The sequence below is a fragment of the Scyliorhinus canicula genome, chromosome 2 (genome assembly GCF_902713615.1).
Source record: "Scyliorhinus canicula chromosome 2, sScyCan1.1, whole genome shotgun sequence".
Lineage (NCBI taxonomy): Eukaryota > Metazoa > Chordata > Chondrichthyes > Carcharhiniformes > Scyliorhinidae > Scyliorhinus > Scyliorhinus canicula.
The window spans coordinates 231,790,570-231,805,803 of record NC_052147.1 but is presented as its reverse complement, the minus strand read 5'-3'; positions in this window follow the sequence as shown (position 1 = coordinate 231,805,803).

Below are 15,234 nucleotides of genomic sequence, written 5' to 3'. Positions count from 1 at the left end.
CGCCATCCGAGTCTACGAGGATCTTGGAGCGGACATAACTAAGAGACGGGCTGAGTTCAACAGAGCGAAAGCAGCCCTCTACAAGAGCAAAGTGCGTTTTGGTATGCTGTACCCAGCAAAACTCTGGGTCACATACCAAAACAAGGAATATTTCTTTACAGCCCCTGCTGAGGCGAATAGGTTCGTCGAGGAGCAAGGGCTGGAAAAACGCCATGGGAGGTAGGGACAAGGGGCCCATGGCAAGGAGAAACGACATGCTGACGGGGCGGTGGGGAGGGGCGAGGCAAAGCCAGCCCCCTCCCCCCCGACAGGAACACCCAGAACAAAAAACAACCCACTGCCCAAGGGACCGCTCCAGGTGGGAGGCCAGGCCCCAGCACGAGGGAACGGGAGTATTGGAGAAGGGAGAGGAGAAGCGGGACAGCAACCTCCGAGAGGGGAGCCACTGTGCTAGCAGGAAAGCTAGCGATGGGGGCACGCAACAAAGCAGGGCCGCAGCGCACCCCCAACAGGGGGGAAGGCGCCAGGCAGGGGAGGGGGGGGGATCACCCATCAAAGTCGGGAGAGCAAATGGGGACAGGAATAGGGGATAGAGGGGCAAAGGAGGGGTATACAGGGGAGGGGGGGAAAGGGAGAGAGCGGGGGGGGGGGGGCACTCGGGGTGCGAGAGACCAGGGAGGGGAAACGCAGGGACAAAGGGACAAAAGAGGCCAGAAAAGGACCAGGGCCACAAAGTGCCACAAACAAGGGCTCGAAACAGGGAACCGCTACAAGCACCCACCCAGTACGGTCTGTGAGCGAAGGTGCCCCCCGGAGTGCAGGGGACTACCCGCGTGGCGGACACACAGTGGACGGCCATGGCGGGTGCCCCCGGGACAAGGGGAAACCCCGGAGCGCAGAGACCCGACCGCATGGGGAGAGCAGTGATAGTGGCCATCCTGGACGGCCCCCTAACAAAGGGAAACCCCGGAGGGCAGGGGCTCGTCCACCAGACAAATATGGTTAATCCCACAGGAACGAGGGGGCAGAAGCCCCCCACCAGGATAGTCACCTGGAACGTAAGGGGACTTAACGGCCCAGTGAAGAGATCTAGAGTCCTCACCCACCTCAGAAATATGAGGGCCGACATAGTCTTCCTCCAAGAGACGCACCTGAGGGAGCAGGACCAACTGCGGGTAAGAAAGAGCTGGGTGGGACAAACCTATCATTCCTGTTACGGGACAAGGGCCAGGGGGGTGGCGATCCTGATTGGCAAGAGGACAATGTTTAGGGCAACAAAGACGGTTACAGACCCAGGGGGGCGGTATGTCATGGTCAGCGGGGCCCTGGATGGGGCGCCGGTAGTTCTAGTCAACGTGTACGCGCCCAACTGGGACGACACGAGCTTCATCCAAAAGACCATGGCAGAAATCCCGGACATAGCGACGCACCGACTAATCATGGGGGGGGACTTCAACTGTGTACAGGATCCAAAGACGGACAGATCAAACCCCAGAACGGGGAAAACCTCAAACATGGCAAGGGAACTCAGTCACTATATGGAGCAGATGGGAGCAGTGGACCCCTGGAGATTCGCCAACCCGGGGGAGAAAGAATTCTCTTTCTTCTCCCCAGTACACAACGTGTACACCAGAATTGACTTCTTTGTGGTGGGGAAAACGGTGCTTCCAGGGATAGACAAGGTGGAATACTCCGCAATTGTGATATCAGACCACGCCCCACACTACATGGACGTGCGGCTGGAGACGGGAAGGGCCCAGCGCCCAACATGGAGGCTGGACGGTGCCTTACTAGCTGACAAGGCCTTCAGCGAAAGGATAGCGCGGGCCATAGCGGAATACACGGAGAACAACCAAAACGGGGAGGTCTCATCCTCCACGTTCTGGGAAGCGCTTAAGGCCGTACTAAGAGGGGAAATCATTGCCTACAAAGCGCAAAGAGATAGGGAGGAAAGGGTGGCTAGGCAGAAGCTGGTCGACTCCATACTGGAGGTAGACCGTAAATACTCCGAGGCCCCGACCGTAGAGCTCCTGGCGGAGAGAAAAGAATTACAAAGGAACTTTGACCTGCTCTCCACCAGGAAAGCAGTACACCAACTCCGCCAGGCACGCGGGGCCCTGTATGAACACGGAGACAAAGCCAGCCGCCTGTTGGCACACCAGCTGAGAAAGCAGGCAGCCAGCAGAGAAATTGCGCAAATCAGAGGTACCAGAGGCACGTGGGAAACAGAACCAGAGAGGATTAACAAAACCTTCAAGGCCTTCTACCAAGAGCTGTACACCTCAGAGCCCCCAACAGGGAAGGCTGGGATGAACCGGTTTCTTGATGGACTGGACATACCAGTCGTGGGAGAGGGCAGAAAACGGGATCTGGAAACACCACTAGCACTGGGAGAGATCATGGAGAGCATTAGCTCCATGCAGACGGGGAAGGCGCCGGGACCGGACGGATTCCCGGCGGACTTCTACAAAAAATTCGCGACAGGGCTGGCCCCGCACCTGCGGGAGATGTTCACAGACTCGCTAGCTAGGGGCACACTGCCACCCACGTTAGCACAGGCCTCAATCTCGCTGATACCTAAGAAAGACAAAGACTCAACGGAATGAGACCCATATCTCTGCTGAACGCAGACGCCAAAATACTGGCCAAAATCCTAGCCAAAAGGCTAGAAGACTGTGTACCTGAGGTGGTCACAGAGGACCAGACGGGCTTCGTCAAAGGTAGACAGCTTACCGCGAACATCAGGCGCCTGCTGAACGTGATAATGACCCCCTCCGGGGAGAGAACACAAGAGGTGATCGTCTCCCTGGACGCAGAAAAGGCCTTCGACAGAGTCGAATGGAAATACCTCATAGAGGTACTGGAGCGGTTCGGGCTTGGAACAGGGTTCACCACTTGGGTAAAGCTCCTATACAACGCTCCCATGGCAAGTGTACGGACCAACAATACCAACTCCCAATACTTCCAGCTGCACAGGGGCACCAGACAAGGATGCCCACTGTCCCCGCTGCTGTTCGCACTAGCAATCGAATCGCTAGCAATCGCGCTCAGGGCAGCAAAAAATTGGAGGGGGATCCGAAGGGGAGGTAGAGAGCACAGAGTCTCACTCTATGCAGATGATCTGCTCCTCTATATCTCGGACCCACAAAGCAGCATGGACGGAATCATCGCGCTCCTGAAAGAGTTTGAAGCCTTCTCGGGCTACAAACTCAACATGAGCAAAAGTGAGATCTTCCCAGTACACCCGCAAGGGGGGGGGGGGGGGGGGGGCAGCACTAAAGGGGCTGCCGTTCAAACAAGCCCGAAATAAATTCCGCTACCCGAGGATCCAAATAGCCCATGACTGGAAAGGGATCCACAAATGGAACCTCACCAGCCTGACGGAGGAAGTTAAAAAGGACATGCAAAGATGGAACACACTCCCGCTCTCCCTCGCGGGGAGAGTCCAGACGATCAAAATGAACGTACTGCCCAGGTTCCTCTTCCTGTTTAGATCCATTCTTTTTTTTTTTTTTTTTTATAAATTTAGAGTACCCAATTATTTTTCCAATTAAGGGGCAATTTAGCGTGGCCAATCCACCTACCCTGCACATCTTTGGGTTGTGGGGGTGAAACCCACGCAGACACGGGGAGAATGTGCAAACTCCACACGGACAGTGACCCAGGGCCGGGATTCGAACCCGGGTCCTCAGCGCCATAGGCAGCAATGCTAACCACTGTGCCACCGTGCTGCCCCGTTTAGATCCATTCTGATCTACATCCCCAAGGCCTTTTTCAAAGCGCTGGACAAACATATCATGGCGTTCGTATGGGGGGGTAAAAATGCTAGGATCCCAAAGAAGGTCATCCAAAAAACAAAATCCAGGGGGGGGCTAGCCCTCCCGAATCTACAATTCTACCACTGGGCGGCAACAGCCGAGCGAGTAAGGGGATGGATCCAGGAGCCAGAAGCCGAGTGGGTGCGTGCGGAGGAGGCCTCCTGCATGGGAACCTCCCTCCGGGCCCTCGCCACGGCAGCACTCCCATCCCCACCCAAAAAACACTCCACCAGCCCAGTGGTGACAGCCACCCTCCAATCCTGGAACCAACTGCGGCAGCAATTTGGCCTGTACAAAATGTCGGACAAGGCTCCCATCTGCAACAACCATAGGTTCAAACCAGCACTGACTGACGCCACCTTCAAAAGGTGGAGGCAGGACGGGGGGACACTGACAGTCAGGGACCTATACACGGACGACAGGATCGCAACACTGGACAAACTGACAGAGAGATTTCAGCTAGCTGGGGGGAACGAGCTACGGTACCTGCAGCTCAAAAACTTCCTACGAAAGGAGACAAGGACGTACCCACAACCGCCACGACAGACACTACTGGAAGACCTACTGGACGCAAGTATCCTAGAGAAAGGGAACTGTAGTGACATGTATGACCGACTGGTAGATAGGGACGACACTGTACTGGACGCAACAAGAAGGAAATGGGAGGATGACCTGGGGATGGAGATAGGGTGGGGACTCTGGAGCGAAGCACTGCATAGGGTCAACTCCACCTCCACGTGCGCAAGGCTCAGCCTGACGCAACTAAAAGTGGTACATAGAGCCCACTTAACGAGAAACCGTATGAGTAGGTTCTTCCCGGAGGTGGAGGACAGATGTGAGCGGTGCCAAAGAGGCCCGGCCAACCACGCCCACATGTTCTGGTCTTGCCCCAGACTTGTGGAGTACTGGACAGCCTTCTTCGAGGCTATATCCAAAGTGGTGGGGGTGAGGGTGGAGCCATGCCCGATAGTGGCGGTCTTCGGGGTTTCAGACCAGCCAGATCTATTCCTGGGGAGGAGGGCGGACGCCCTTGCCTTTGCCTCCCTGATTGCCCGCCGTAGAATCCTGTTTGGCTGGCGGTCAGCAGCACCACCCAGAGCTGCAGACTGGCTGTCCGACCTCTCGGAATCTCTCCAAATGGAGAAAATCAAATTCACCATCCGAGGGTCGGACGACGGCTTCCACAGAACGTGGGAGCCATTCATGCAACTGTTCCGGGACCTGTTTGTGGCCAACGTACATGAGGAAGAATAGTCGGGTGGCCAAGAACCAGGGGAAAATGGACGGGAATCGGGGGAAGGTAGCCGGGGGGAGGGGGGGGGGGGGGGGGGGTTACGGGCTCGGTATGGGGGTTTGATGGCAAGCCAAGGCCCAAAACCAAACTATAAATAAATGCCTATAAACATGTGCCTCGGCCATATTGGGGAATGTAAAATATGTATGCTGACTAAAGGGGGCGGCCACAATTGTTATGAAGATGCTTACCTGTAAATATTCATGTTAAAGTTTTGTGTTTTCCTTTTTTTTTTCTTTTTTCTCTCTCTAATAATTTGTAATTTGTCATATATAAAATATGAAAACTCAATAAAAAACATTTATAAAAAAAAAAATTCTAACAGGATTAGACAGGGTAGATTCAGAAAGATGAGGAGTCCAGAACTAGGGGCTCATAGTTTGAGGACTGAGGAAAGGAGAAATTGTTTCACCCAGAGAGTGGTGAATCTGTGCAATTCACTACCGTAAAAAGTAGTTGAGGCCAAAACGTGTAATTTCAAGAAGGATTTAGATATAGCTCTTGGAGCTAAAGGGATGAAGGGTTATGGGAGGAAGGCAGGATTAGAGTACTGAACCTGATGATGAACCATGATCATAATGAATGATGGGGCAAGCTCTAAAGGCCGAATGGCCTCCTCCTGCTTCTATTTTCTATGTAACACATTACCTGCACCTGGGGTCAATCCAGTGTTGCACAGCGCCATGTGCACAAGCAAGCGTGGAGATAGCTCCTAGCTTGAATCATTCACTGTATAAGCTCATAAGATACAGGAGCAGAATTAGGCCTTGTCTCATTGAGTCTGCTCCGCCATTCGATTATGGCTGATCTCATCCTGGCCTTAACTCCACTGTCCTGCCCCTTCTCCATTACCCTTCAACCCATTACCAATTACCAAGTTATCTGGTCCAGATTGAATGCATCCTAAATTGCTGCAAGAAGCCAAGGTAGAAATAATAGAAACATTGGACACAATAATAAGAAAGAAAGGATGAATACTGGTGTAGACCTGAATGTTAACAGTCTGAGCATAATGACTTTTGAAGTAAGAGATTGTACTGCTGAATTCACCTTACATTCTTTGGTTGTATATAGATAAAGAAGCTGGGATAAATAAGCAGTAGGTATTGCAACAGATCAACATTTGTGCAATAGTGATCTTTTCTTCTTATTCTGTCGCTCCATTCCAACTTTTTGACAATGGCTAGATAACAATAAATTATTATGAGGATGTGTTGTTAAATCTTGTTGAGTTCTGTGTCTGCATGTGAAGTGAGAGATCTGAGATCAGCGGTCCATTATACGCCCTGCCCAATTTTCCTTTCATTAAAATGTCTTATCATGACTGGCACTCCCCCACCCACCTCCACTATCCTGCAGGGTGACACTACACCTTTAATTAATTTACACTTCGCTTTTTGGAAAGAGTTTATTTTCTTTTTTATTGTTACAATTGGTTACTGGCAAGACTCCCATCTCATGTCATCAGCCTCCTACTGTTTGCCTCTCAGGTTATACTGACCATGAACATTTGGCACTCCAGCTCCCTCGAGATTCTGAACTCAACCAGGCAAGCCTAGGCAGATGCAGATGGCATCACTTGTCAAAATGCTGTTCAAAACTTCATTTACATGCCTACACATGCTTTTGGCAGAAGATGGAAGTACAGAGTGTGTGTGACTGAGCTGATATATAGTTTGTGTCCGATAGGGCATTGCCAGTTGACCTGAACAGTTTAACTCCTACAAATAAGTGCAAAATTTGTTTACTCAAAGTGTTAATTAATCAGGTGCTCATAGGCATCACATATATTTCCAGTAAGCAAGGTGTGATGAATGTAAGACATTGTTATATTTTATATTTGTTCGCCGAGGTCCCAGGTTCGATCCTGGCTCTGGGTCACTCTATTTGAAGTTTGCACATTCTCCCCATGTTTGCGTGGGTTTCGCTCCCACAACCCAAAGATGTGTAGGGTAGGTGGATTGGGCACGCTAAATTGCCCCTTAATTGGAAAAAATGAATTGGGTACTCTAAATGTATTTTTAAAAAATATTTTCTATTTGTTGCAGTAATAGAGTCATAGAGGTCTACAGCACATAAAAGTCACTTCGCCCATCGCGTCTGCACCGGTCAAAAACAACCACCTAACTATTCTAATTCAATTTTCCAGCACTTGGCCCAAAGCCTTGCATGCCTTGGCATCGCAAGTGCACATCTAAATAGGGGTTTCTGCTTCCACCACCCTTTCAGGCAGCAAGTTCTAGACTCCCATCACCCTCTGGGTGAAAAGGTTTTCCTCATATCCCTTCCAAACCTCCTGCCCCTTCCCTTAAATCTATGCCCAATGGTCACTGATCCCTCCACCAAGGGGAAAAGTTTCTTCCTGTCTACATTATCTATGTCCTTCATAATTTCATACATCTCAATCATGTCCCTCCCCAGTCTCCTCTGCTCCAAGGAAAACAACTCCAGCCTCGTACGAAGTAGGAAGGTACTGAAGCGGGAAGTTAGGAGGGCTGGGGGGGGGTTCATGAAAAGGCCTTGGCAAATAGGATTAAGGCGAATCCCAAAGCTTTTTATTCATATGTAGAAAGCAAGAAGGTGGCCAGGGAAAGGATTGCACCACTAAAGGACAGTGGGGGAAATCTATGTGTTGAGCCAGAGGAAATGGGTGAGGTACTAAATGAGTACTTTGTAGCAGTGTTCACCAAAGAAAGGGACTTTGTGGAAGATGATTCTTGGGTAGGATGTGTGGACAGTCTGGATCATGTTAACATTGAAAAGGAGGAGGTATTGGGTCTTTTAAAAGGTATTAAGGTAGATAAGTCTTTTGGGCTGGATGGGATTTACACCAGAATACTGAGGGAAGCAAGGGAAGAAATTACTGGGGGCTTGACTGACATCTTTGTATCCTCATTGGCTACAGGTGAGATCCCAGAGGACTGGAGAATAGCTAATGTGGTACCACTGTTTAAGTAAGATAGCAGGGATAATCTTGGAAATTATAAGACGGTGAGCCTCACGTTGGTAGTAGGTAAATTATTGGAGAGAATTTTCAGGGACAGGATATATACCTATTTGGAAACAAATGGACTCATAACCGATAGCATGGTTTTGTGAAGGGGGGGCGGTCATGCAACTAATTTGATCGAGTTTTTTGAGGAGGTGACGAAGATGATTGATGAGGGGAGGGCGGTGGATGTTGTTTACATGGACTTTGACAAGGTGCCCCATTGCAGACTGGTACAAAAGGTGAAATCACACGGGATCAGAAGTGAGGTGGTAAGATGGATACAGAACTGGCTCGGTCACAGAAGGCAAAGGGTAATAGTAGAAGGGTGTTTCTCTGAATAGAAGGTTGTGACTAGTGATGTTCCACAGGGATCTGTGCTGGGGCCTCTGATGTTTGTAGGATACATAAACGATTTGGAGGAAAATGTAGCCGGTCTAATTAGTAAGTTTGTGGATGACACCAAGGTTGGTGGAGTGGCAGATAGTGTTGAGGATTGTCAGAAGATGCAGCAGGACATAGATAGGTTGGAGACTTGGACAGAGAAATGGCAAATGGCGTTTAATCCGGACAAATGTGAGGTAATGCATTTTGGTAGGTCTAAAGTAGAGGGGAAATATACCGTAAATGGCAAAACTCTTAGGAATGTAGAAAGTCAGAGAGATCTGGACGTGCAGGTCCAGAGATCTGTAAAGGTGGCAACACAAGTGGACAAGGTAGTCAAGAAAGCATACAGAATGCTTGCCTTCATTGGACGGGGCATCGAGTATAGAAAACTGGCAATTCATGCTACAGTTATATAGCACCTTGGTACGGCCGTACATGGAATATTGCACACAATTCAGGTCACCACATTACCAGAAGGATGTGGAGGCTTTGGAGAAGGTGCAGAGGAGGCTTACCAGGATGTTGCCTAGTCTGCAGGGTGTTAGCTATGTGGAGAGGCTGAATATACTTGGACTGTTTTCATTAGAAAGATGGAGGTTGGTTCTGGTGTGCAGTGCTCCGGAGAGTGAATGCCTCTACCTCGTGCGCGAGGTTGGGGCTGATACAGCTGAAGGTGGTATATAGAGCACACCTCACAAGGGCGAGAATGAGTCGGCTCTTTGAGGGGGTAGAAGATGTGTGAGAACATTGCGGGGGGGAGGGCCCTGTAAATCACGTTCATATGTTTTGGTCCTGTCCAAAGCTGTAGGATTTCTGGAAGGAGGTTTTTAGGCTAATCAGCTTTTGCATGTGAAACTGGACCCGGGCCCCCGAGAGGCCATATTCGGGGTGTCGGACCAGTCAGGGTTGGAAACTGGTGCGGAGACAGATATCGTAGCCTTCGCCTTGTTGATCGGCCGAAGGCGGATTCTGTTGGGATGGAGAGCAACCTCTCCACCCTGTACCCTGGCGTGGCGGGGGGACATGTTGGAATTCTTGACTCTAGAGAAGGTTAAGTTTGATCTGAGGGGAAGGGTGGAGGGGTTCTAAAATTCATGGGTGTTATTCATTATGCACTTTCAAGAATTGGATAACATTGAACATTAGTGGTGGGGGTGGCGTTGGGGTGGTTGGGGGAAGGGGGACCGTATGTGTCAATGGTGAGTGTGGGTGATTTCTGATTCCTTTTTGTTATTTGTTTATGTTAACATGCAGGCAGTTGTTTGGGGGTTAGTGAGAGGATGGGATTGTTGCTGTTGATATGGGGATTGACATTATATTCGTTCCTGCTTATTGTTTGTTGGTTGGTGCATATTTGGGAGAAAATGTGAAAAAGGAGAAAAATAAAATTATTTAAAAAAAAGAACGATGGAGGTTGAGGAGTGACCTGATAGAGGCCTACAAGAGTGGATGGACAGGCACTCTTTCCCAGGGTGGAGGGGTCAGTCACCAGGGGGCATAGGTCTAAGGTCCGTGGGGCAAAGTTTAGAGGAGATGTGCAAGACAGGCTTTTACACAGAGGGTGGTGAGTGCCTGGAATGCATTACCAGGGGAGGTTGTGGCAGCAGATACATTAACGGCGTTCAAAAGGCATCTTGACAAACATATGGATAGGACGGGTATAGAGGGGTACGGCACAAGGAGGTGCTGAGGGTTTTGGCTAAGGTTAGTATCATGACCGGTACAGGCTTGGAGGGTCGAAGGGCCTGTTCCTGTACTGTATTGTTCTTTGTTCATTTGTTCTTGGTTCTTGTTCTTTGTTCTATTCAATCTCTTTTCATAACTAAAACTCTCCAGCCCAGGCAACATCCTGATAAATGTCCTCTGCACCCTTTCAAGTGCTATCACAACCGTCCTATAATGTGTATTCCAGAACTGCACACAATACTCTAGCCTGGACCTAGCCTGGCCTAACCAACATTTTGAACAGATCATAACCTCCCTGCTTTTAAACTCCATGCCTCAGCTAATAAAGGCAAGTATACCATATGCCTTCTCAGCTACTGAATCCACCTACCTTAAGGGACCAGTGTACATGCACACCAAGGTCCCTCTGATCCTCAGTTCATCACAGGGTCCTGCCATTTATCATTCCCTTGCCTTGTTTGTCCTACCCAAGTGGATCACCTCACACTTATCTGGATTGAATTCCATTTGCCACTGATCAGCCTATCTGACCAGGCCATCAATATCCCCCTAATCTAAGGCTATTTACCAACCCACCAATTTTTATATTATCTGCGAATTTACTGCTCAACCTTCCCACATTCATAGCCAAATCATTGATATAAACCGCAAACAGCAAGGGCCCCAACACTGATTCCTGCGGGACCCCACTGGGCACAGGCTTCCAGTCAGGAAAAGACCCCTCGATCATCACCTTCTGCTTCCTGACAATCAACCAATTCTGGATCCAATTTGCCAAATTTCCTTGGATCGTATGGGCTTTTACCTTTGCTATCTGTCTCCCATATGGGATCTTATCAAAAGCCTTGCCGAAGTCCAGGTAGGCTATCTCAAATGCATTTCCCCTCATCTACACAGCTGGTCACCTCTTCAAAAAATTCAATCAGGTTGGTCATACATTTTTTTTTTATTTTTTATTTTTTTAAATTTAGATTAGCCAATTATTTTTTCCAATTAAGGGGCAATTTAGCCTGGCCAATCCACCTACTCTGCACATTTTTGGGTTGTGGGGGCGAAACCCACGCAGACACGGGGAGAATGTGCAAACTCCACACGGACAGTGACCCAGAGCCGGGATCGAACCTGGGACCTCAGCGCCGTGAGGCGGATGTGCTAACCACTAGGCCACCGTGCTGCCCGTGGGTTGGTCATACATGAGCTCCTTTAACAAAACCATGCTGACTTATAGAATCATAGAATTTACAGTGCAGAAGGAGGCCATTCAATCCATCAAGTCTGCACCGACCCTTGGAAAGAGCATCCTACCCAAGCCCACACCTCCACCCTATTCCCCGTAATCCAGTAACCCATCCCACCTTTTTTTGGACTCTAAGGGCAATTTTAGCATGGTCAATCCACCTAACCTGCACATCTTTGGACTGTGGGAGGAAACCGGAGCACCCGGAGGAAACCCACGCAGACATGGGGAGAACAGACTCCGCACAGACAGTGACCCAAGCTGGGAATCGAACCTGAGACCCTGGAGCTGTGAAGCAACTGTGCTAACTACTGTGCTACCGTGCTGCCCCTGATTAATTCCTGGTTAATTCCTGCCTCTCCAAAAGCGGATTAATTCTGTCTCTCAGAATTGCTTCCAATACTTTCCCCACCCCTGAGATTAGACTGACTAGTCTGTAGTTTTCTGGTTTATCCCTTCCTCCCTTCTTGAATAATAGTACCACGTTGGCTATCCTCTAGTTGTCTAGCACTTTTCCTGAGGCCACAGAGGAATTGAAAATTATTGCCGACACCCCTGCTATTTCCTCCCCTGCCTCACTCAACAGCCTGGGATACATTTCATCTGGCACTGGAAATTTGTCTACTTTTAAGCTTGCCAGACCACTCAGAACCTCCTCACGGTCTATGGTAATCTCTTTCATGTTATCACAGTCCTTCTTCCTGATTTCTATACCTGCATTGTCCATCTTAAATTTGAACTCCGGAACAATGTATTCATTTCGAACCTCTGGCTCTACACACAAATTACCACTCTGGACCTTATTGGGCCCTACTCTTTCCCTAGCTATCCTTTTACCCTTAATGTACTTGGAAAACAACTTAGGATTTCCCTTTATTTTACCTGCCATTTATTATCCTTTCATGTACCCTTTTTGCTCTCCTAATTTCCTTTTTAAGTTTCCTTTTGCATATTCTACACGCCTCTAGGGCTTCTGCTGTTTTGACCCTCGAATCTGCCACAAGCCTCCCTTTTTCTCCTTATCCACTGCTGCATATCCCTCAATATCCAGGGTTCACTGGATTTGTTGGTCCCAACCTTTTTCTTGATTGATACATGTTGGCCCCCTGTACTATGCCTATTTCCTTCTTTTTGGGTCCTACTGTTCTGTCACAGATTTATCTAAAAGTGTCTATTCCCAGTCCACTCTGGCCCAATCTGATCTTATTAAAATCAGTCTTTCCCCAGTTTAGAACTTTGATCTCAGGCCCAGCCTTGTCCTTTTCCATAACAATCTTTACTCTAACGGAATTATGATCACTGTCTGTAAAATGCTCGCCCACTGATACTTCAACCACTTGCCTGGCTTTGTGACCAAAAATTAAGTCTCAGCCCGCCCCCTCTCTTGTAGGACCTTCTACGTGCTGCTTAAACCGTTCTCCTGGATGCATTTTAAGAATTCCGCTCCCTCTAAACCTTTTACACTCTGGCTACCGCATTTAACGTTGGGGAAGTTGAAATTCCCTATCACTACCCTATATCCTGTACACATCTCTGAAATGTGCCTACATATCTGCTCTTCTATTTCTCTTGGATTACTCATTGTAGCCATATGGCTTCAGTTGGAGAGCCTTCCAAGTTGCCATCCCTCCTTTCTGCTGTAATTGATTCCCTGATCAAAATTGCAGCACCCTCTCCTCTTTTACCTCCTGTCTCACCTGAATGGGCGGCAAGGTAGCACTGTTGCTTCACAGCACCAGTGACCTGGGTTAAATTCCTGGCTTGGGTCACTGTCTGTGCAGAGTCTGCACGTTCTCCCAGTGTCTGTGTGGGTTTCCTCTGGGTGCTCCTGTTTCCTCCCACATGTCCCGAAAGACGTGCTTGTTATGTGAATTGGACATTCTGAATTCTCCCCCAGTGTACCTGAACAGGCGCCGGAGTGTGGCAATTAGGGGATTTTCACAGTAACTTCATTGCAGTGTTAATGTAAGATTATAGATCCTGCATTCTGGAATATTGAGCTGCCACTCTACCCTCTCTACAAGTGTTAATGACAGCAATGACACATACCCCCATGTTTTAATTTGTGCCCTCCATTCATCTGCCTTGTTTGTCAGACCCCTTGCATTAAAATAAATACCATCCAATCTTGCCAAACGCTCTTGTAATTCAACCATTCTCGGCATTCTGTGCCTTCCTGACCCACTTGATGTCTCTTCAATTTTGACTATCCTAATCTACTTCCTAGCTCCCTAAATCTGCTTGCAGTACCTCATCCCTTTTCTGCTGATATTGTTGGGACCAACATATACCACGATAAATATCTGTGTATCTATCCCGGCTGAACTTTCTCTCAGGATCCCAGCCCCCCGCCAAGTGAGTTTGAATCCTCCCCAACAGCATTATCAAACCTCCCTGCAAGGACACTGGTACCATTTCAGTTCAGATGCAAACTGTTTCTGCCTTGAACAGGTCCCATCGTCCCCAAAAATGGTTCCAATGTCTCAGAAATCTAAAGCCCTCCCTCCTGCCCCATTTCTGCAGTCACGCATTCATCTGAACTAACCTATTTCTATATTCACTAGCACGTGGCACCGGAAGTAATCCAGAGATTACTACCTTCTGGGTCCTGTATCCTAATCTACTTCCTAGCTCCCTAAATCTGCTTGCAGTACCTCATCCCTTTTTCTGCCGATATTGTTGGGACCAACATGTACCACGATAAATGTCTGTTTGCCCTCCCCTGTGTCTCCCACAGTCGTTCAGCGACATCCATGACCCTGGCACCAGTGAGGCAACATACCAACCTGGAGTGTCTTTTGTGGCTACAGAAACACTTTTCTGTTCCCCTTACAATTGAATTCCCTACCACCAAAGCCCTGACATTCGTCTTCCTCCCCTCTTGTGCAGCAGACCCACTCATGATGTTGTGAACTGGCATGCCACTGCTTTCCCCAACACAGTCATCTCCCCCAACAGCATCCAAAATGGTATATTTGTTAGAAAGAGGGATGGCCACAGGGGATTCCTGCATGACCTGCCTTCCTCTACTCTGCCTGGTGGTCACCCATGCCCTTTCTGTCTGTTCAATCATCATCTGTGGTGTGACCAACTCAATGAACATGCTATCCATGACTTGCTCAGCATTTCGGATGCTCTACAGTGAATCCACTGTCAGCTCCAGTTCCAAAATATGGTCAGGCAGTAGCTGCAGTTGAACACACTTCCAGCACTCTTGGCCACCAGGGACAACTGAAGCTTCCACGATTTGCCACATAGTATAGGAGGAGCATATCACGGGTGCAAGTTCTTCAGGCGTGACTACCCTTCAGCCGCTTATTTACACCCTTTTTAACAAAAAAGCATGCTATTTGAGAATACTATTTATTTACCTCCCCTACTCTAACTTTACTTCCTTTACCCTACTTTGTTTCCTTATATATCTTTATTATAATGACCCTGATTTTCACTTATTTGAGCTGTTTCTCAGTTAATCACTACCTCCCCCAAAAGCTTTTTAAACTCATGATTGCTTCACTGTGATGCTGACTGCAAAGTCAATGAGAACAGGAATCTGAGCTTGGTCTTCATGAAACTCAGCTGTGCTCCACTTGCCCAGACTGAGACTGAGTTACGCACTCAGAGTTTTTAACTTCACCTGTTTTACCTAATCCCCTGTTTTCACCCAATTCCAAAAGCACTTTCATTTAGCGTAAAATTCTGACACCTGCCGTGGTAGGCTTTGAAACCATGTCCCCAGAGAATTAGCCTCAGCTTCCAGGTTACTGATCCAGCGATGTTACCACTATACCACCTCCTCGCCAAAATGTTATTAAAAAATCAG